At 36.8% G+C, this 24,873-nt stretch overlaps 1 non-coding gene across 1 annotated transcript; it reads right to left on the reverse strand.

The window, feature by feature from the left end:
• Positions 1 to 10,786: 10,786 nt before the first annotated feature.
• On the reverse strand, positions 10,787 to 10,917 carry LOC118012752. Its single transcript, XR_004679814.1, has one exon. It is a non-coding gene; the product is annotated as a small nucleolar RNA SNORA63 (small nucleolar RNA).
• Between the last annotated feature and the right edge of the window lie 13,956 nt (positions 10,918 to 24,873).

Raw genomic sequence — 24,873 nt, forward strand, 5'->3', positions numbered from 1 at the left:
TTCCTCTTAGGACTGCCTTTGCTGCATCCCAAAGATTTTGAACAATTGTGTTTTCATTTTCATTGGTTTCCATGATTTTTTTAAATTCTTCTTTAATTTCCTGGTTGACCCATTCATTCTTCAGTAGGATGCTCTTTAGCCTCCATGTATTTGAGTTCTTTCCAACTTTCCTCCTGTGATTGAGTTCTAGTTTCAAAGCATTGTGGTCTGAAAATATGCAGGGGATGATCTTAATCTTTTGGTACTGGATGAGACCTGATTTGTGACCTAGGATATGATCTATTCTGGAGAATGTTCCATGGGCACTAGAGAAGAATGTGTGTTCTGTTGCTTTGGGATGGAATGTTCTGAATATATCTGTGAAGTCCATCTGGTCCAGGGTTTCATTTGAAGGCTTTATTTCCTTGTTGATCTTTTGTTTAGGTGATCTGTCCATTTCAATGAGGGGGGTGTTAAAGTCCCCCACTATCATTGTATTGTTGTCAAAGTGTTTCTTTGCTTTTGTTATTAATTGGCTTATATAATTGGCTGCTCCCATGTTAGGGGCATAGATATTTACAATTGCTAGATCTTCTAGTTGGATAAACCCTTTAAGAATGACACAGTGTCCTTCCTCACCTCTTTGGTTTAAAATCTAATTTGTCTGATATAAGGATTGTGACCCCAGCTTTCTTTTGGTGTCCATTAGCATGGTAAATGGTTTTCCACCCCCTCACTTTCAATCTGGAGGTGTCTTTGGGTCTAAAATGAGTCTCTTGCAGACAGCATATCGATGGGTCTTGTTTTTTTATCCAATCTGGTAGCTTGTGTCTTTTGATTGGGGCATTTAGCCCATTTACATTCAGGGTAACTATTCAAAGATAGGCATTTAGTACCATTGTATTGACTGTGACTGTTACTGTATATTGTCTGTGTTCCTTTCTGGTCTATGTTACTTTTAGGCTCTCTCTTTGCTTAGAGGACCCCTTTCAATATTTTTTGTAGGGCTGGTTCATGTTTGCAGATTCCTTTAGTTTTTGTTTGTCCTGGAAGCTTTTTATCTCCCCTTCTATTTTCAATGACAGCTTAGCTGGATATAGTGTTCTTGGCTGCATATTTTTCTCATTTAGTGCTCTGAATATATCATGCCAGTCCTTTCTGGCCTGCCAGGTCTCTGTGGATAGGTCTGTTGTCAATCTAATGTTTCTATCTTTGTAGGTTACAGATCTCTTCTCCTGAGCTGCTTTCAGGATTTTCTCTTTGTCTTGTAGACTCATAAGTTTTACTATTAGATGTCGGGGTGTTGACTTATTTTTATTGATTTTGAGGGGGGTTCTCTGTGCCTCCTGGATTTTGATGCCTGTTTCCTTCCCCAAATTAGGGAAGTTCTCTGCTATAATTTGCTCCAATATAGCTTCTGCCTCTCTCTCTCTCTCTTCTTCTTCTGGGATCCCAATTATTCTAATATTGTTTTGTCTTATGGTATCACTTATCTCTCGAATTCTGCCCTCGTGATCCAGTAGTTGTTTATCTCTCTTTTTCTCAGCTTCTTTATTTTCCATCATTTGGCCTTCTATATCATTAATTCTCTCTTCTGCCTCATTTATCCTAGCAGTTAGAACCTCCATTTTTGATTGCACCTCATTAATAGCCTTTTTGATTTCGACTTGGTTAGATTTTAGTTCTTTTATTTCTCCAGATATGGCTTCTCTAATATCTTCCATTCTTTTTCAAGTCCAGCTAGTATCTTTAAATCATCATTCTGAACTCTAGTTCCAACGTCTTACTAATGTCCGTATTGATTAGGTCCTTGGCAGTTGGTACTGCCTCTTGTTCTTTTTTTTTGAGGTGATTTTTTCTGTCTTGTCATTTTGTCCAGAGGAGAATAGATGAATGAAAGAACAAAATGCTAATTGGGTAACAATGTCCCCAGAAAAATATACACTAAACAAATCAGAAGAGACCTGAAACTGGGGGAAAATAAAGGGAAAAAAAACAAAAAATTAAGAAAAAGAAAAAGATAAAAACTAACAAACAAACAAACGAAAACCAGAATATGATCAAATATGATCAGGCTGGTGCATAGATCAGTGCCACACACTAGATTTTGGGCGTATTTTAGTCTATTAGAAGAAAATGCCACCCAAAATTTTAAAGAGAGAAAAACTTATATATGTACAAAAATAGGGGTTAATACGATGAATGAATGGAATATGACTGTAAAGATGAAAATTATAAAAGATTTTCTAAAAGGAATTGATAAGAAGTTGGTTGAAAAAGAAAGAAGAGGTTTGAAAAAAAATGGGAGAGAATGTGATCAGGCAGGAGACTAGGACAAAGCCATTCACTAGAGATTTAGGGTGTATTTGGTCTGTTAGAAGAAATTGTATCCCAAAATTTTAAAGAGAGAACAACTTTTATATATATACCAAAAATAAGGTTAACTACTATGATGGGATAGACTATGACTCCAAAAATGAAAAATAAAAAAGATTTTTTAAAAAAAGGATTGATAAGATGTTGGAAAAAGGGAAAAACAAAAATTCAAAAAAAGAAAAAGAAAAAGAAAGTTGAAAAAAGTTAACTTTGAAAGACTAAAGAATCATGGGGAAAAAGCCATGAATTCTATGTGCAGTATTCCCCTAGCTCTGGAATTCTGCCATTCTCATTGATGGGTAAACTTGGTCTTGGCTGGCTGTTCTTGCTGATCTTCTGGGGGAGGGGCCTGTTGCTTTGGTTCTGAAATGTCTTTGCCAGAGCCGGAATTGCCCCGCCCTTTGGGGTCCGGGCTAAGTAATCTGCTCAGGTTTGCTCTCAGGAGCTTTTGTTCCCTGTAAGCTTTCCGTACAGCTTTAGAGGACAAGAGTGAAATGGCAGCATCCCAGTCTCCGCCCCAGAGGAGCCAAGAACTTGGGGCCCCACTCCTCAGTGCACCTCCAGAGAAAAGCAGTCACTCCTGTCTCCCTGGTTCTAGCCGCACTTCTTGCTCACCCAGCCTGTGATCGAGCGTCTCTATCTCTGGCACACAACCCCGTGTGGAGGCTCCAAACCCAGCAGATCCCTGTGGTGTGCTCCCACTCCACTCCTCCCGGGGGAGGAAGGGGAGTCTCCCCAGATCTGCTGCTTGTTGGGTCCCTGCTGGAGGAGCAGTTGCCCGACTGTGCCGGAGATCATGGTTTATGGCAACCCTGAGCTGAGAACCCACTCCTCGGCTCCGTCTCTGCAGCTGGCTTCCCCTCTCTGATACCTGGGAGCTCTGCTGCACTCAGGCACCCCTGGTCTTTCTGTGACCCCGAGGGTCCTGAGACCACACTGTCCTGGTGAGTGTTCCACCCCCTGTTTAGCCACTGGCTCAACATCCGTCAGTGGAGTAGACTTCTAAAAATTCTGATTTTGTGCTCCGCTGCTCTATCACTTGCCAGTAGCGGCTGACGGAGGCCCCCTCCTCTGCTGTCTATCTTCCCAAATATTGCCTTGGATTCACTTCTCTGCACATCCTACGTTCCAGAAAGTGGTTGCTTTTCTGTTCAGAGTTGCTGCTATTCTTTTCTTCAATCTCCTATTGAGTTCATAGGTGTTCAGAATGGTTTGATCCCTATCTAGCTGGATTCCTGGGACCAGATGAAATTTAGGTCTCCTGCTCCTCCACCATCTTGCTCCTCCCCCCCTTCACTGTTATTTCTAATCTTTGTTATCATTCTTGAGAAATTTGTACACAAAGTCTCTGCCTTTTGTGTGTGTCTTTTCCTGTTTATTTTGTTCTTTCTTATTGCTATGAAAGTGTCTGATCCTGGCCATGACCTAGCTTCTTGGCTTCTGCTTTAAGAAGCCATGATTATGAAATTATGCCTCTGTTCTAGATTTTCATTTTATAGTACTTGATTTTGATTTTACATTTCCATTCTTATGGCACGTCTACATTGCCCTACCAACAAAACTAACCTCTATCAGCCAGCTTTGAAATCTCTCTCATGATGGAAGAGGTAATTATAATCATCATATTAGTTTCACTTCATTTTTAGTTTTCTATTTAATTTGAAAGTGGAGGAGAAAGCACTAGGCCCCACTTCCCTAAATCTGCTTCCCATTTTGTAATTTCTGCTATACAACATCATGTGCTGACCAGAACAGCATAATTTTTATTTATTCATTCCTCATAAATACCTGTTTCTATCAGTGACAGGGTCGGGGGGAAGGCATTTTGGAGACGATGTACCAAGAAGCTAATTAGACCTGAAATTTGTGGCTCCTTAATTACATAGGTCCTTCAAAGGCATAGGAAGGAACCCTAGCAATCTACTTACATGATCCTGTGTTTTTGCCAAACCTCAGTTGATTAAGTCCATGGGCTCTTGCTATTCAGTAGCTCTGAGGTCACTTTCCTCTTTTGGTGCAGGGATATTGGAATAGTTGTGGACATTCTAAAGGATTAGCAGTAGGGAAGATAAAACTATTTGGGGGATAATGATATATATCATGTTTTGTAGTCACTTTTGTATTTACTTAAGGTTGTTGGAAATCATACAAAACAGAATTTTTCAAATTTTCTATGAATATCGACCACAACTTTATAGTAGTAATAACAAGCACTGAAAAATTGTTTGTATTAGATTCTGTCTTATATAGTCTAACATTCAAAATAAAAATTATTCAAGTATGCTAGAAGAAAGAATAGATCATCTTTCTATTCTCTATATAGGTAATAACAAAATTTATCATACAAAGAGGCAATCAAAAAGTATAAGCCAAAACATGCAGGAATAAAGTATTATAGAGGTATGTCTGTCAATCCATTTAAAAATGTCATTTTTCCAAATTTTTTTTTCAAAAATTTTAATACTTGTGATAATTATCATATTTAAAAAAATAATTTGATTTATTTTTCAATCTGAACACACATCCTTTTCATACTTAATTTTATATTTATAATTTTTATTCATTTTCTTAAAGATGCCTCCCAAATTGGCTGAATAAAATCTGGACATATCCTAGCTAGGGGTTATTTGTGATGTCTTCTTATCCCCCAACACTATCATTTTAAACAATCTAATAGGAAAAACATTCCATAATTGTAATAATGACAACATAAGGGACAAAATAATGAATGCTACTTAAGTGGTACAATCAGTAAGTGTATATAGTTACAGAAGAGGGATTTACATTAACATACTTATGACCAAAAAAGAGGAGCCAGTGTTCTATTGAAGGGAGTCATTCGGATATGTAGATAATTAGCAGTAGAATGTTAATGAAATTAATAGTGTAGGTCAGTTTTCAAGTTTCTCCTCATTTGCATCTTCAGAATTGAAGTGTGTATTCCCAGGTCCTAATCTACCACTATGTACATAGTACTGAAGCTAGAGCATTAAAGATAAATTAACAAATTCTCTTGTCAACATTTTGGGGTTGTCTGTGCATACTCCCTTCCCCTACTTCCATTGTTTTACACTCATGCTCAGAAGAGAATCACCAACTCACCAAACATAACTTCAGGGTCGGGCTACAGTTGAGAGGTTTAAGGGTGAGTATATGACTCAACAATGGCCAGACTTACTGTCCCATCAGTTTGTAACTAAAGCTGAGAAATTCCAGAATAATCCTGGCTAAACTCTGAATTTCAGAAGTATTGGTGAATAAGTAGCTGTAAAACCTGAGATAGAAAAAAAAAGTAACACAAAGGGAGGATGCCAAGATGACTGAGGAAAGACTTCCTTGGTTCTCTCAATCTTTTCTTGCATATTGGTTCCAATCTTTGCTGAGGTCTAGTCATAATAATGATGTAGATTCCATGAAGTACATCTGTATTAATTAGTACCCTTCATGATAACCACACTTTAATTGTACAAGTCCATTGTGGTCCTTAAACCTGGTAGCACACTTGAATCACCTGGAGAATGTCTGGCCCTATCTGGGACAAATTAATGAAGGTTCTCAACTAATTTTCAGCTTATTATGAATCCTTGTTTGTTTCTATCTCAAGAATGACTTTATTTTTAAAAAAATATTTTATTTATTTATTTGACAGAGAGAGAGCGAGAACGTGTGTGTGCACAAGCAGGGGGGGAGGGGCAGAGGGAGAGGGAGAAACAGACTCCCCGCTGAGCAGGGAGCCCGATGTGGGGCTTGATCCCAAGATCCTGGAATCATGACCTGAGCCGAAGGCAGACGCTTAACTGACTGAGCCATCCAGGTGCCCCCAAGAATGACTTAAAGAAAAAGGACAAATAATATTTAAACTTCCACTTCCGAAATATCCCTAGGTGGTAAGGCAAATAGAAGTCAGAATTATTCCCATCACTAAACCAAAATTAACAAATGAATTTGACCTAAGTAATACATATATTTATATATATTACAAGGTATATATTTATATATATATATACACACAATAAATTGATGTTTAGATGTGATTTTAAAACTATTAAAAGACATAATAATATTGATTGACAATTTTGAACGGTGATTATTGAATTTGAAAATATTGGTTAGGTTTTGAAATTTTGAGTGCTTGTTACCAACAAGTATCACAAAATAGAGTAGTACTGTGGTGAGGTGACTTGCAGTATAGTTTGAGGAACTTGACAAGTATGGAGAATTCATAGACAGTATGGTATTCTAAATGAGTTTAAACACATTTATGCCAAGATATTTCAAGGAAGCTTATTCACACAGAGGATACTTTCTGCTTCAGTAAATACGTTCCCTAGTGCAAAAGATCCCAATTCTGTTTGAATTATCTGTGATATTCTGTCATGCATACTAGTTTCACGTGTGTATTTGTGTGTGTGTGCGTTTTCTTTCTTTCATTCTTTCCTTTCTTGACAAACACCACATAAATGGGAGTGCATAAAGCCCAATTACCTTGAACTTGCTAAAAACTGTCCATGGGGTTAAGAAAACAAAACAAAACAAAACAAAACAGAAACCTCCTGACTCCCTAATCATCCAAATGAAGAGATTTGAATATCTCTTGTGTATTGTTCAAGCTTCCCATTCTTCAAGTTTTAACTGACTTTACTGTGTTCCTGGGAGGCAGAAGTGCAAGGAAAGAAAGTGGAAAAATAATGTACTAAAAATATATGAGAATCCATGCTCAATTTTTTTTCTCTTTTTTACTTTATTTTTGTAAAGACATGAAAATTGGACTCTGTTTGATTTTCAGTCCTTTGAAGCAAATTCTTGTTTCAAGGGTTTCCTTATTTGTTTTGGTTTCCAAAATTATGTGCACATCTTTTTTGGTCATAAAAGGGCATTAGGCAAAAACTCAATATATGATCATGGACTAGACTTTGTTAACATAGGGGATTGTTGCTTGTTCCATGTGTGCAAAACTTGATACCTTAACTAGATAGAGTGCACCTGAGGACAGCACTCAGTTTATCACAAGTCACCTAGCAGAATCGTGATCACCTAACAAATGATTACTAACATGCACTTGTTTAGTCTTACTGAAAGAATGTGGTCTTGGAAAGCCATTTTTTAAGTCCCAGATCCTTCATGTGTTAAGTGGAATAAAAATAGCACCCAACTCAAAGGACAGTTGTGAGTATTGAATGAAAGTATACCTGTAAAATCAGTGAACCCAGTGCCTGATACATAGTAATCTCTCCCTTTCTTTATCTCTCTCTCTCTTATAAATATAGATAGAGCATATAAATAAAGATATAGCATATTTTATAAATTCTAGAACACATTTCTTTGTATATTTTAATCTCTGAAATATCCATGTGTCTGTCATGGATTGCACCTTAGCATTGTGACATAGCTATATTGGTGTTGTCCTTTTTTTTCATTGTTATTATGTAAAATACTAGTGTATCTTACCAGGAATAGTGCCTTGCATTCAATTAAATGAATACATTTTTGATCTTGTAGATGAAAACTCAAATGTGTTGTGACTATATATATTTTTACACACTATATGTAGAAATAGTATTTAACTATTTGTATAGCTACCAACAGAACTTTTTGTCTTTAGCTATTTTTTAAGCCTTATATATTGTAGAAGATGAATCCAACCCAGGAATTTCAATTGCTATGTTCCAAATGAACTGTGGTGTTGATAAACAATATTTGCTAAATTAATCAGCAGAGTCAATAGAAATATAAAGTTATTTGCATTTTAATATGCATTGTATTGCATTTGTTACAATAAAACACCAACACACCTATTAAGAAACATGTGCTGAGATAATAAGAGCCTAGGCTGGAAGATAGAAGGTCACATTCCTAGCTCTGCTCATAACCAAGGTCACTTGTACAAGTCACTAACTTCTCTGAGCCGTCATTTCCTCCATTTGTAAAATTAGCATTTTAGACTGGTGATTGCTGATATTTATATGACTCTATATTGTACAAAATGGTGGATTGTCTCCCATGGCCATCCTAGGTCAGATTATTCTACGGAGAAAATAACACAAGTTTCTTTAGTCTTCGTTGATGTGAAGATCTGGTTAAAAAAAAATCAGAAAATAAACAGTTGTTTGTGTATGGTGGTAAAAGGGGCATAATGCTGGAAGTTTTACTGCCAAAATATTTAGAATTCTTTTGAAAAGTTGTACTCAGAGAAGTCAGTAGTCATAATGTTAGGTACTACGATTATTCAAATCCTTAGTAGAGTTTCCATGACTTCTCACACTGTGGAAATACAAGTTGCCCTCTGGAATTAGAAGTAGGGCAAGGCAATTTGTATTCATTTCTGTTCAGTCAAGAAGGGTTCAGTAGAGGAGGCTCTATTTCACAAACCTTGTTATGAAAGAAGAAAGAATGTTAGCTTAATGCTCACTCACATTAAGTGCTCAGTAAACAATACTGTCTAGTTCACAGACAAGTGAAGCTATTTTCGCTCTAGTGACAGCAAGAGCAGTGATATAGTATTAAGAGAGGTGACATTAAACAAGTCTGCCACTAACTTACTGTGTGACATTGGGCAACTCGGGTCTCCTCTGGAGATAATGGTGATCTGCATTTCTTTCTAATTTATCTTCTGGCTCCCAAGGAACATATTGTAGATACATATTGGACAATATGATAATTGAGATTTACTTTACACATGGTCCAGTGAGAATGGAAAATGATTACTAAAACTAATAGGACAGAGGAATGAGAAGACCCAGGTCAAATGCGGTCATAACCTATCAAGAAAGGCTTTTGGAAATAGATAACATTTGAAGTGATCAAACCAAATTGGTAATACAAAGCTCTTCTCTGTAAACATTTGTAAACAAATTACTATGTATCAGGCACTGGGTTCACTAATTCAATACTCACAACTGTCCTTTGAGTTGGGTGCTATTTTTATTCCACTTAACACATGAAGGATCTGGGACTTAAAAAATGACTTTCCAAGACCACATTCTTTCAGTAAGACTAAACAAGTGCATGTTAGTAATCATTTGTTAGGTGATCACGATTCTGCTAGGTGACTTGTGATAAACTGAGTGCTGTCCTCAGGTGCACTCTATCTAGTTAAGGTATCAAGTTTTGCACACATGGAACAAGCAACAATCCCCTATGTTAACAAAGCCTAGTCCATGATCATATATTGAGTTTTTGCCTAATTTGTAAACATCAATAGATCAGATATATAGTTCAGATTCCTAGTATTTTGGAAAAGAGCAAATTTTTCACTTTTTTTTTCCCCACATAAAATTGTCCATGAGAAGTAATGGGCATTGCCTCAATTTAATTTCTTGATTTAGCCAAGGTACCGAACTTAACTTAGTTGATGTACCAATTTCAAGTCTTTTCCCTCCATTGTTCTCACCTACCGTTTATTTTCCCTAAAAGTTGGCAATATAAAAGAGAACATGTTTGTAAGATTAACTGATAGAAACTGATCATATAGAAAGGAAGCAGCTGCAAAACCAATAAATATCATAGTAGGGGTTAATAATGTTTGTTAATGTGCTCTTTACTATTTGACTTATAACAGGGATCTATGCTGTAAGTTATTCATAATATTTAAATAGAAATTCAGGTTAATATAACTAAAAATTTGGAGAGAGTATATAGTGTTAGCAAAGACCACAATTTAGTTTTCCATTTTACTATTTATTGTCTCTGTGATTCTGGGACATTACCTGTTTTCAAATATCTGAAATAAGAATAATAATGCCTTTTTCATAGAGTTGTTGTAAAAATTAAATAGTGTTGTATGTATAGGCCCTATGAAGTGCCATATAAGTACTGAGTGCTAACAAATAATCACTAAGAATTCAAACTTTAGAATAATTACCAACTCATAAGCTGTGAATCTAAATTGTTCCTGCATACCTATAGATTTCACACCTTTACATTTATATATTAATAAAAATTAGTTTTTTGTTAATATTAAAATGGTTATAAATTTCCCAATATATTTCAGATCATGTCATATATGGAACATTAAATATATATGACACACTGGAGTAAGATAGAAGGTGTTTGTGTATATCTATTTAGGACATGACATGGTGAAAAAAATCCTGTGCAATGTCATTGTGATAAGAAAAAATGAAATTATTAGTGAAATGTTTGCAAAGCTTAAAAATAACCTAACCTTGCTTCCATGAAATGGCCATGTGTATTTCTTAAGTTTTTTTTTTTTTTTTAAAGATTTTATTTATTTATTTGACAGAGAGAGACACAGCGAGAGAGGGAACACAAGTAGGGGGAGTGGGAGAGGGAGAAGTAGACTCCCTGCTGAGCAGGGAGCCCGATGCGGGGCTCGATCCCAGGACCCTGGGATCATGACCTGAGCCGAAGGCAGACGCTTAATGACTGAGCCACCCAGGCGCCCCTCAAGTCAGTGTTTTACTTGGTAAACATGTCTGAGACCATGCATCCCTGGCTGCTAAGCACCATGGCGGGCAGGGCTAGAAAGGTAACAGCTTTATTTTGAGCAGGGGGCAAAGACAAGGCAGCACTTTACGGCTACATTGTAACTAGATCCTGCATTCTTAAGATTTTTTAATACTTGAGCGCATGGAACACACACTCTCTGGAGCTCCACTGGCCCCTTATCCAAGGAGGATGGTGCATGCTACTGCAGACTGTGAACGGACGTGTTCAAGGGCAGGGCACCTCATTGACCATGCTCAGGGCATGGTGGCAGAAAAACAGCAGACGGCTTTTGCTCGTTGCACTCAATGACAGTGGAGTTTGAAGGGCACGCCCATGGATCTGTTCCACTTGGGCTGTCCTTTAAGGAATCCAAATGAAGTTACTTACACAGAGACAAGTAGCTCACCCTTCTGGCTACGCCACAGCACGAGGGATTGATATTTTAGGTAGTACGCCTATAATCTCTTCATGGCATATCATTTAGGAGTTCCTGAAAAAGATACCATACATGAAAGTATTTTTCACAGGGCCTAGCATGTCTACAGTTTTTGAGCCTAAATATTACATTAATAGAACCACATACTTATGAGTCTTTGTAAAGTTGTAGATATGAACTTGGTCAGTTGCTTAGTGAATAGCTATAACCTTCATGCTCTTGAGCATTCATTCCCTAACTTATTACAGTTGTCAACACTCAACAAATATTGATGTAGTTTCCGAAGTTCATATCTGGGGCTTATAAGATATATCATGAAATTATGCACAGATGCTTTAAAGAATGTTTAAATTCATGTTTTTGTAATTAAAAAGATGTTTCCAATATTAATTAGCTTTTATTCACAGTTTACTTTTATATAATTATGTAAATCAAAAGGACTTCTATACATGTTAGTGAAAATTTAAGATTAAGAGGACCAGTTAACTTGTATTATGAATTATATAGAAATTTCCCCATTAGGTGGTAATATTAATTCATTCTCAGCAAAAATCTCATCAATGGTCAGTTTATTTTTGTGTAACCTCATAGTCTCCGTGGTTTGATGTTCTTTTGAATTCAAGGATATTGTAGAATGAACTAGAAGACAATAATGAAGATTAAACAAAGAGTGACAGTGGAGAGGCTACAAAATGACACGATTCCTTCTAACGGTATTTTTCTACATGGACAAAAGACATGGATTGCTAAAGGAATGTTTTAAAGTATTTTTTTTATTTTAATTTAATTTTATTTTATTTTTAAAAGATTTTATTTATTTATTTGACAGAGACATAGCGAGAGAGGGAACACAAGCAGGGGGAGTGGGAGAGGGAGAAGCAGGCCTCCCGCCAAACAGGGAGCCCGATGTGGGGCTCGATCCCAGGACCCTGGGACCATGACCTGAGCTGAAGGCAGATGCTTAACGACTGAGCCACCCAGGTGCCCCTGTTTTAAAGTATTTATAGAAACTTAATATGTATATGCTTGTCTAGACTTTACTATTCATGTAAAAACAGGGATTTTAAAACATTTTGATTTTGTATTAATAAAGCCCCATATTCCTACAGCTAAATATATTATTTTAAATTGTTAAACATAAAAAATTAGGAAAATAAATTATTCCAGTACTATTTTCAATATTACATGTAAATACTTTTGCACATGAGGCTATATTTACACTGGGACTGGCCAATGTTGGCCAATTTTTCTCTTGATTTTTTTTTTTTACAAATAGCATTTGACTATGTTGATTTTTCCCTTTTGCTAAAGAGATAGTAGAAAAACAACATCCTGAGCTTGTCCTGAGCTTACCCAGTCACAGTAATAGTCAGTCGTAGGCCTTGAGAATCAATTCTTAAAGTCTGTCTATTCTGCAAGAAGCACAAGCATATGTTTATTTCCTACTTATTATATGTCCAACATTTCATTAGGTGCCTTGGGGAATACAAAGTATTGGATTTGGATATTGTTAAGTAGTTTAAAGCTTAATTGAAGATGTAAGTGGCATATGGGAATCACATATGAAATATATATGAATGTACCTGATTGCATATAATTTTAAAAAGTTGGTTTAGAAAAGTTGGGAGAGATGGGATAACTGGAGAAGATTGATTTTTATATAGTCAGTGCCTAAAGCAACCAGAAAAGATTCAATGAAAATTTTTATTTTACAAAATTATTTTTTAAGTTTATATCACATAAAATTCTGTTAAAAAACAATATGTTTTTACTCATTTAGAAACCAGCTATATGGTACAGTAATATAATCTTTATAAAAACTTAATTTGGCTTTATTCTACTATCAAAAATGTCAAAACACCAATAATGGTTTGATACACTAAAATAACTTTGTGAATTGATTCTGGGGGAAAACTAATTTCAGGAACTGGATCACTCATTCTTCTTGGCATACCCATGATTTGAAAATCTCATGCAATCTCTTTTTGTGCTTTTTTGTTTGTTTGTTTGTTTTTAAATCTCAGTCCTTTGTTTTTGTTTTTTGATGTGTACTTTGTTCCAAGTCCTTTGCCTTTTGATTTATTCTATGGCAGTTGTAATATAAAGGTAAGACTATAGGAAGAAATTTAAAGCAAACTATCTGTATAATGAAGAAACTAAATACCAGAACAGGAGCCACTGATAGTGTTTGAAACCTGGAAAATATATATTTAAAATTATTTTGCTAAATACATTCAATTTAACACAGCATATTATATGCTGCTGAATCTAATTTTAAGTGGTAGGTGGGTTCATACTTGTCTTCAGGTCCTTAACTGTTGTTAAAAAAAAATTCTCTGCATCTTAATGCTTAAGAGTAAAAATTTATTTTTTGCTGACATCTGTCATTAACAAGTCAGGAGGGGGGTCTCTACTTCATATAGTAATCTAGGGACCTGGACTCCTTTTAGCCTGTAGCTTTGTCCTCTTTTATATCCTTAAAATTCTCTCTCCTTAGTTGATAGTTGGGAAAAGAGAGTGAGCGTGGAGAAAGGCCACCTGTTCTTACCCGCCTCAGCCAGGAAATGCATGTGTCACTTCCACCCACATTCTCCTGGGGAGAAATGGTGATATGGCACTATTGAAATACATACAGCAAGGAAATGTAGTCTAGCTGCCAGTCATATAAATGAGAAAAATACACATTGGATACCAGCAATGTCTGTGCAAGCCTAATCAAGATTGTTTTGTTTAAATCCAGGAAAAACTTAAGTACTTAAAATAATGTCAGCAAATTGAAAAGAAAAAACCTACTCTTCCAGCAGGCAATATATAACTAAAAGGAGTTCAGTGGGGAGATTCTGAAGAAATTATGCAGCAAAAAAGATATCATTGACCCCAAATCAAAATATTTGTTTTCTGATATGTAATCCAACATGTGTTAATACAGAAAAAGAAGCATTCAAACAAATAAATTAGAGAGAAAACCAATTTCCTTTATAGAAGAAAATTTTATATTTAACTCATAAAACAATCTTCTTTTAATATCTGTGATCTAAAATGGGGGGGAAGGGATAATCACATAACATCTGGGTACCACTTGGCGAATTTCATCAATCTTTGAGATTTTTACTCTCATTTATGAAAGAAAAATTATTCAAAAATAAATACAAAGCAAATCTCCTTAATTATATTCTAAAAAAAATTCTTGATTAGCTTCTTAAAACTTTCTTCATCAACTGCAACTCTTAGAAGGATCCTTTTAAAGCAAACTTAGTTGGCTTGCATGAGGGAAAACGAGGAAAAGGGGGATCAACTGTAAGACCGAGCCTAAGTTCCCCCTTTGCTTTGAAGTGTCTGTTTAAATAATCAGTTTATGAGTGAAGAAAGTCAGGGTCATTGCTGTAGTCTGCCTGACATTTGCACATCCATGTGAATGCAGGGAGAGTTTGTGTGTGTGCACGCGCATCCGTACCTATTGTAGAAGAGTAGAGGAAATACAAGTGGGGGAGAGAAAAACTAAGTAAAGATAGAATATTGAAAGTGGCAACTTCCCCTTAACTGAATTTAATGTCATCCTATGTAAGTATAAGGACTTCCACTTAAAAATTCCACTTAAAAGACATGATAGAACAAACCTTTGTGATAGACTACGCCACTGATTTTTTATCTTATCATAAAAATGTGGTTGCTTTATTAGATTATTATATATCATGTAATATGAGATTTGTAATTAGTCATTTTTAAAAAAAAATCATCATTGTTATCATCATCCTCTTTTTTAATACTTGAGATAACTTTAATTTACATCAATTTCTATGCAGACCAGTCATGATCAACATAACCTTCTTCCATGCTAACAAAGTTCTAAGCTTTACTCAATGTTGCAGATTGTCTTACCCCAGAAGCAATCTCTGAGACAGTTTAGCATGCGGGAATTTTATTATGGGCCATGCCTTCTATCAGTACCTGGGGAAGAGAGAGGGTGAAATCAGGATTGAAAAGAGGGAGAAATAGAGTTGTGATTTAGCACCAACAAAAGCTTGCATTGATCTCCCAAGGAGTGCTGGAGCTGGAGGAGCATGTCAGAGTTGGCCTGAGTTGGGCAAGGGGCTGAGCCTTTTTCCCCCATGTTGATTAAGCATTGATGTCACATGCACCTTGAGAGTGGTAGCTAGTCAGTCTTTAGGGAGGGCTCAGGGAGGTCTTCCTGCAGCACTCCAGCCACTGTGGCCACAAATGCTTCATTTCCAGTAGGAGATGTTGATGCACACCACTGTACCCACCTCATGATAAACAGTAATGATTTTCTACATGTTAGGATGCATCTGCCATACCTAAGTTACAATGCCCTATAAACACCATCTGGACTTTAGGGAGCCCTCTTCTGATGCCAACCATGAAACCATCCACCTGTGAAAAATCACTATCTTCTGAATCATTAGCATATGGGATGATGAAATCAGGGTCATTTAAATAAGGACTGCAAATATTCAGCTTTTTTGGAAGTGGCATCCTTAGCTTATTTTACAAAGATGCATGTATGGATTTATCAGATTAACTTGTTGACATATTGGAAAGGCTGAGAGTTGGCTTTTGAAGGAAGAGAAAAAAATGTAAATGTCAGTGGATGGTAGGTTATCATCGGCATCATATTATGAAAACAGTATGTTTGAACTAAAAATGCAATGTTTTGTAAGCCAGCCCCATCATTTAAGAAAAAAGCAGCACCAACATTCCACTATCTGCCTATGATAGTCAGGATAATGTCTCTCTACAGATGTACAAGTCCTAACCCTCAGAATCTGTGATGACCGTGTTATCATATGTGACAGAAGGACTTTGCAGATATGATTAAGGTTATAGAGCTTAGCTAGAGTATTCTAGATTATTTAGTTGAGCCCAATTTAATCATATGGACCCTTATACCCAGAGAACCTAACCCCAGCTAGTCAAAGAGTTGTAAGGAAAGAAGAGGAAGGAGAAATTTAAAATGTGGGAGGGACTCTACCCATTGCTGTTGACTTTGCAGATGAAGGAAGGGGGTGACAAGCCAAAAAATGCAGATGCCTCTTGAAGCTGGGACCAGTTGTGAGCTGATAAAGAGCTAGAAAGTGAGGACCTCAGTTCTACAACTGCAAGCAATAGAATTCTGTCAACTACTCAAATGAGCAAGGAAGTAGACTCTCACCTAGAGTCTCTAACAGGAACATGGCCTTGCTGGTGCCTTGGTTTTAGCCCAGTGAGATCCATGTTGGACTTATAACCCACTTTCTTACAACTGTAAAAAGATAAATTTGTTTTCTTTAAGCTGTTAAGTTTGTTGTAACTTGTTATGGCAGCAATAGAAGACTAATACAGATCCCCTGCATTTCTTTAAAACTGGATCAGACAGCCCAGTGAGATGTGATAAATTAAAGGTGAGGGTGAGGGCTGGTGTTAAATGGATAAAAGCAAAGGAAGTAAACACGTAGAAGGAATGTTAAAATGAGCAGGTACTATTTAAATGTGTTGAATGGAGCCTCTAAGAATAAATTGCACATTTACTATTATTTTGCTTAGATATATTTTTGGCTAGAAGCAAGGATGCTGGTCACAGTTTCACTACTTAACTTCTTGAATGTTTTTGAGCAGGTATTTTAGTGAGTCTTGCTTTTGAAACTGCAGAAAATCTGTAAATTTGTGAATGCTATTGATAGGACCAGAACTGAAGAACTTCTGGAAGACAGTTTATTGCTATGCTTAGAAGCAATATTGCCATTTCACGGTCTTCCTACAAAGAGCAGGTATATAGGATGGAAGGAGGCAATAATTTTTACATGGTGGTTTTATTAGCATAACTAATCTGGAGTCTAAAGATATGCTAGGGTCTTTCTTTAAATAATATTTGGAACCTCAAGGAAGCTAGAATTGTTAGACTGACCTAGTATGCAACTTACCAGTAATTGTCCAGTGACTCATTTATGGATTTGCCAAAGGACATATTATATTCAGATGAATAAATAAAAAATGCACAGTTTTTGCTTTCTATAACTCATCTAAACTTTCATCATCTGTCCCCACATATATGGGAACTGGAAAACACTTATTTTATTCCAATTTGGTAAATTCAGTACTATGCAGCTAAAAATAAACAAAAGCTCAAGTTATTTTTCTCTACTTAAAAATGCTCCCTTACCCTTAGTTCTCTGCCATGTCTGTTCCAATTTGGTGTGTGACAGTGTGGCTGAGGCATCCAGCAAGATGTGTCTCCTGCTAGAATCTCCAGTGGGAATAGGAGCACGCACTTTGGGTTTCTTCTTCTACCTCTCTAATAGATCTCTCCATTCTAAGACATTATTCCACAGAGGAGAGGCCAGAATAGATGAGTGTCACCACTTCTCTCTGCCTCTCTCCTGTATTCTTGCAAATCTTCCAGGATATTAGAGGCAAGCCATCCACTTTTTGTTTCATTGCGGCTCAATTGACACAGCTTATATCGTCCTCTTTCAGAAGGATGTTTCATTTACCTCCTTTCTCTTAGGACTGTAATTTCAGGAGAACAACCTGAGAACAGGATTTCTTAGGGACAACAGGAAAAACACACCAAGATAATGTTTTCAAAATTCTTTTACCATTACTCTTCCTCTGTAGGTAAACATTGTGTCCCAACAAAGGCTGTGTATGCCCATTTGAGCTTCTTCCACCTTTCTAAGATGACTGGATCTAGCATTCTAGCAGAATCTTTTTTTTTTTTTTCCCCAACAACTCTTCCTGTGGTGTGCATAGGCAAATTTGGCCCCAGGGTGAAGTTTTTTCCTCTTATCACTGAGTTGATTCTTTTTTTTTTTTTTTAGATTTTATTTATTTATTTGAGATAGAGAATGAGAGAAAGCACATGAGAGGGGGGAGGGTCAGAGGGAGAAGCAGACTCCCTGCCGAGCAGGGAGCCCGATGCGGGACTCGATCCAGGGACTCCAGGATCATGACCTGAGCCGAAGGCAGTCGCTTAACCAACTGAGCCACCCAGGCGCCCCACTGAGTTGATTCTTTATGCTCCCAAGAAACATACCTTCCTCCCAGTTCTGGTCTCTATCCCATCCATATTTAATCCTTTAAAAGGAATGAAGTCGGTGGATCTTCCACACAGGGGATGAGAAATCTTCTCTGTTTATAGGTATTTGATGTGACTGCTGTCCATACATCTGATTTCCAAGCATTTTCTCTCTTCCCAGACTATCTTTCCATCTGTTGTTGAATATCTGGTTCAAGAAGGAAATGGGCTGCCTTGACCCAGTATTTCATAAGACAATCCTGCCTATACTCTCTGTATCCTAGGAAATTTCAAGCTGGCAAGAGCATTCACAGCAAAAGTCTGGTCTGGCTGTGGAATTATATACTTTCCTTCAAACCACAGAATTGAAAACATGTCTCAGGCTACTGGGACTGGGCTTTCTTTCCTAAATAAGGATCTCTGTTTTTGTAAACATTCAAAATTTAAGAGAGCTCTGGAAATGACTTTGTCCCAGCTATTCTCCTCTTCCTTTCTCTCACCAAACTGGATTTGCCTTTTTCTCACCTGGTTGTAACCCTGACCTTTCTTGCTCAAATTGAAAGTTGCTCGAGGGAAGAGATAAAGTTACACTTTCCTGGATTTCTCACAGTATCTAGTTTGGTGTGGTGTAGTTGGCTTCAGGCATGCAGTGTGGAAGGAGCTGCGTGCTGTGCAGGGTCTTTTCAATCACAGAAGAGAGAGAAAAGGTAGCATTTATACAGGATAGATTGAGATCAGTTGCTAACCTCCATAGAAACTTTGAAGCAGGGAATGGTAGAACTAGTAAAAATGGTAGAAATGACATCAATTTGTCTAATTCGGTGATTTAACTCATTTATGTAGACTTCTGAAAAGTGGGAACCGGATTCTAAAATTAGAGCCCCTAAATTCTGGTTTTGCCTCTTATTGATCTATGAACTTGGATAGGATAGTTTCCTCCTATGTAAAACGGGACTAATACTACCTATGTCAGAGTTATAGTGAAGGCTAAGTGCAGTGTTCAATATAGAGCAGAAGGCACTTAGCACATAATTGGTGCTCAGAAGGTCAGTTTTGTTGTTATTGTTGTGATTGTATTCTTTTTTTTTTTTTTTAAGATTTTATTTATTTATTTGACAGAGAGAGACACAGCGAGAGAGGGAACACAAGCAGGGGGAGTGGGAGAGGGAGAAGCAGGCTTCCTGCCTAACAGGGAGCCTGATGCAGGGCTTGATCCCAGGACCCTGGGATCATGACCTGAGCCGAAGGCAGACGCTTAACGACTGAGCCACCCAGGCGCCCCACTTTTTTTTTTTAAAGATTTTATTTATTTATTTGAGAGAGAGAGCATGGTGGGGGAGGGTCAGAGGGAGAAGCAGACTCCCTGCCGAGCAGGGAGCCCGATGCGGGACTCGATCCTGGGACTCCAGGATCATGACCTGAGCCGAAGGCAATCGCTTAACCAACTGAGCCATCCGGGTGCCCGTGATTGTATTCTTATTAAACCTTTCTGTGAATACCTTTGATGATGTGGGTGGACCACATTATTTCCCAAAACAGGCTCATTTAATTTCAAGCCCCTCCATTTTCTATAATGTCCTTATAACTATGTCATGTCCTTCTGTCTGTAATTTCTAGGCCTGTCCTCTGGAAGCCTACAGACTAAACTGTCTCCTTTCCATGTACCTATTTTTTATATGGTCTAAGAGAACTGTGTACTCCCACTAAATCCCCTTTTCTCCCAGGTAAATATGCTTAGGTCTATCAGTCAGTCCACATATGGTCAATCCATCTTCTCTATGTATGTGCTCTATTTTTTGGTTTATGTTGCTTTTATGGTTATTCTTTATTTTGGTTGTTTGCTTTTGTGTTTTTTTAATTTTGTTTTTATTTTATTTTATTTTACCATTTTTAAAAAAGATTTTATTTACTTATTTGACAGAGAGAGGGCACAGTCAGGAGGAGCAGCAGAGGACGAGGGAGAAGCAGACTACCCCCTGAGCAGGGAGCCCGATGTGGGGCTCAGTCCCAGGACCCCGGGATCATGACCTGAGCCAAAGGCAGATGCTTAACCAACTGAGCCACCCAGGTGTCCCTTTTTAACTTTGTTTTTAACTGTTCCTCTAAATCTCTAGCTTATAGAACAGAATATATATTTTAGACATACTCTCAGAAGCACAGATGAGAGTATCAGTGGGCGTCATTGCTCATCTTGTTCTATCTGTGCTGGTGAACTGCTATTATTACTTTTGTTGTTATTATTGTTGTTGAATCACCTTTCTGACTTACAGTGAATTGGCAATCCTTTACGATTATGTATTTTTTTGTGCAAGAGATGCTTTTGATTAGCATCTCCCCATTCTGTATCTCCATCTTGATTTACTGGATCCAAAAAGCACTATCTACAGACATAATGAATGTAGTACATTCTATACAAAAGTCTATGACTTTACATTTGAAGAAGAATAAACAGCATATGAGAGAAAACAAAAATCATCCATTTGCATGTTGTTTACTAGATATTACCATGCAGTTGGGTTCATTTTGCTGGATGGCCTCCCTTCCTGAGTATCCTGGCTCCCTTCATCTCCTAACCAATCAACATTGTGAGCATCTGTCTCTCTATTGGCGTTAAGACAATCTATCCCATGTTTAATCCAATACTGTTGTTAATAAAGAAGAAACTTATTAACTAAAGTGTTGTGGCATTCCTTGATTGAGTCAAATGCATTCCTGAAATTTGATTTCCTTAGATTTCTAAGAGAGGCAGAAACTGGCTCGTGTGACATTGGAGGGAGTGGAAAGACGGTTGGAACTAAATGTTTAGACTGAGCTTGGTTTGATGTGGTATCCAGAAAAAGATGATAATTAAAGGGATCATTTATAAAATGCACTGCAAAGAAATGTGCTAAAGTAGAGAAAATGTACTTAAAGTTGCATTGACTTACAATTATTTTATTATAAGATCTTCTCATCTTTTTCTCCTTAGAATTTATTAGAATACTATCCTTAGAGGTATCTTTTAAATATTTGTTTATATGGTTCAGATTTTTCTATTAGTGCCAGAGGAAATTCAGGTGAAAAATTAATTCACTATTCTTGGGAGACATTTGATCTAGTATTCTACTTTTAGTACCTTTGCAAAGTTTAATAATCCCTGCTGTTGGAATTATAAGACTCTTACTCCAAATACTTCAGGAAATCTTTAAAAATTTGCTTACTCAAAACTTAAGGGGCACCTGGGTGGCTCAGTTGGTTAAGTGTCTGCCTTTGGCTCAGATCATGATCCCAGGCTCCTGGGATCAAGCCCATTTCAGGCTCCCTGCTCAGCAGGAAGCCTGCTTCTCCCCCTCCCTCTGCCTCTCCCCACTGCTTGTTCTCTCTCTCTCAAATAAATAAATAAAATCTTAAAAAAAAAAAAAAACCCAAAACTTAAGTATCTCAACTTTACAGTTACCTTCTCAGTTGCTGGAATTTCAGATATTCTTTGAATATATTTGTTCACAAGTTATGATATTATCCACATAAGTTATATCAATTTCATAACCTTTATTCTTTTATGTAATTAAAAATTCTAGTAGGTTTGTGTTGATAGATACTACACTAAATTCTATATATCCTTCAAATTTCTTGTGCATATATGCATGGTCCAATCCTATACCACTTTGTGGTTATTATTAAGCCTTTTTTTTCTGAATTATACTTAGGTGGACCATAGAATTTATTGTTCAAAGATACTTTTCCAAGTAGACTGGGCCACTGTAAGTAATTATTCTGCGGTAAACTGGAGCTCTTCTAGGAAATGTTGAATGTAAGTCAACCCTATTTATAATAGAAAAAAAATAGAAAATACAGATAAATATTTTTAGTTAGTTAGTTAGTTAGTTTTATGAGAGCGAGAGAGACAGCCCACATGCATGGGGGTTGTGGCAGGACAGATTGGGAGGGAGAGAGAGAGAATCTCAAGCAGGTTCCACACTCAGTGTGGAGCCCAAAGCGGGACTTGATCTCACAACCCAGAGATCATGACTTGAGCAGAAATCAGGAGTCAGACACTTAACTGACTGAGCCACCCAGTTGCCCCCAGGTAAATACTTGAAAAATCACTCACAGTCCCTTAACTTCTTTTTCCTTCATTCTCTTTATTGATAAGTATTTACATATATGGCTATGCATATATACTTATACATTCATACATACATACATACTCATATCCATAGTTATACATACATATGCACATATTGTATGATTGGAATCATACAACTTCAAAAAGCATTTCAATGGCTTCATATTATTTTGTTGTATGAATCTGTTCAAATCCTATTTAATTTCTCCATTGTGGAATACTTAGGCTTTTTATTGTTAATACCACTGTGATGATATCCTTGTATATAACTTTGTTTATAGCATTTGTTTTTTATGATAGGATACTAGAAGCAGAATCATTGAATCAGTGTTAATATTATAATGTCCTTGACACATCTTTTCACATTAATTTTATAAAAATTGTATGAATTAGCACTGTTGTCAGTCTTTGAGAGCTATTTTACCACACTTTTACCGTTATTGGGCCCTATCATCATTTTTATGTTATCATTAGTGAAACTGTAATTACTTCTCAGGAAAAGTGGCAAAAAGTTTTAAATTTACTTAAGCTAAAACATCAAACTGCAATTTTAAGGTATTAATTTCTATGAAATTTGTTCCAGATGGCTCATAAGTTAGCTAGAGAAATGAAAAACAGACTATTTTAAAATAAAGATAAAGATATAGATTGCAACCTCTATTTCCAGTGTCCCTTCACCATCTTACAGGGAAGCAGTGCTTTAAAGCATGGGCTCCAGAGTTAAATTGCACATTTAAAAAAAGTCCTTGCATTACTCCTAATTGATAGATTTTAGGCATCTTATTTTTTTTTAAGATTTTATTTTATTTCTTTAATTGACAGAGAGAGAGAGAGTGAGAGAGGGAACACAAGCAGGGGGTGTGGGAGAGGGAGAAGCAGGCCTCTTTCCAAGCAGGGAACCCGACACGGGGCTGGGTTCCAGGACCCTGGTATCATGACGTGAGCCGAAGGCAGTCGTCCAACCAACTGAGCCACCCATGTGCCCCTTAGGCATCTTTTTTTTTTTTTAAGTTTTTTTAAATTCCAATTAGTTAACATACAGTGTAATATTAGTTTTAGGCATACAGTATAGTGATTCAGCACTTCCATACAGCACCTGGTGCTCATCATAACAAGTGCACTTCACCTATTTAACCCACCCCCCCAACCACCTCCCTTTTGGTAACCATCAGTTTGTTCTCTATAATTAAGAGCCTGTTTCTTGATTTGCATCTCTCTTTCTTTTTTCCCCTTTGCTTGTTTTTGTTTGTTTGTTTATTGTTTGTTTCTTAAATTCCACATATGAGTAAAATCTTTCTTACCTCTCTAAGCTTCAATTTATCTATAAGGAAAAGCAAAGCAAAGAATACTACAACATCTTTTTATAGGGATTATATGCTATGATCTCTCTTCCTGCTCCTGTCTATTAGAAGTAAGCAAATCCTAATAATCTATAACAGAAGTATGTGTTGGAAAGAGGAGAGAGAACATTTTTCGCTTATAATGAAGTATGGACTTTATTATTCTTGGACTTGATGTACTATGTTACTTTTAAAAAGAATGTCCAAGAATACTATAAATGAAATCAACATTGTGATTAAATTATGGTAATTATAAAATAGTGTCTAAGCATTGTACTTTTTTTTTTTTTAAGATTTTATTTATTTATTTAAGAGAGAGAGGGTGAGTGAGAGAGAAAGAGAGCACAAGCTGAGGGAGACACAGAGGGGGAGGGAGAAGCAGACTCCCCACTGAACAGGGAGCCTGATGTGGGGCTTCATCCCAGGACCCTGGGATCATGACCTGAGCTGAAGGCAGCTACTTAACCGCTTAACCACTGAGCCACCAAGGTGCCCAGCACTGTACATTCTTATGCAAATCATAATCAACAGCAAAATCTAAACATCCTTGTTTAGTTTTATGTTAAATTGTCATGAACAAAAGTCTTTTGGAAATTCCCCATCCACACACTAACACTGTACTATCTTCTGAAGTGTATTAATAACAAAAAGAACTTTAAAAAATACATCTTATTCAAGAACAGCATTGTTCATTTGCCAGAGATGGCTTCCCTAGGTGGTCCCTTTGTTAGAGATCATATCTGGAAAACATTTCAGCAAAAATAGATCCTATCATAAAAATATAGACTTGGGAAGATCTAGTTTTTTATAGAAAAGAATTGTGAGGGCGCCTGGGTGGCTCAGATGGTTAAACGTCTGCCTTCGGCTCAGGTCATGATCCCAGCGTCCTGGGATCGAGTCCCGCATCGGGCTCCCTGCTCCTTGGGAGCCTGCTTCTCCCTCTGCCTCTCTCTCTGTCTCTCATGAATAAATAAATAAAATCTTTAAAAAAAAAAAAAGAAAAGAAAAGAATTGTGATATCAGGTTAAGTTGCTAAAAGCATAAATAAAATCAGTTTAGAGAATGATTTAGTGTATTTTGAACACAGATGATTTACCCACTTGCTGGTAATTGTGGTTTTTGTAATTTTCTTGGAAAATTAAACTTCAAAAAACCCACTTTTATGTATGAGTGAGTT

This window comes from Mirounga leonina, unplaced genomic scaffold (assembly GCF_011800145.1).
Source record: "Mirounga leonina isolate KUSES-001 unplaced genomic scaffold, KU_Mleo_1.0 Mir_151, whole genome shotgun sequence".
In the NCBI taxonomy this organism is placed as follows: domain Eukaryota; kingdom Metazoa; phylum Chordata; class Mammalia; order Carnivora; family Phocidae; genus Mirounga; species Mirounga leonina.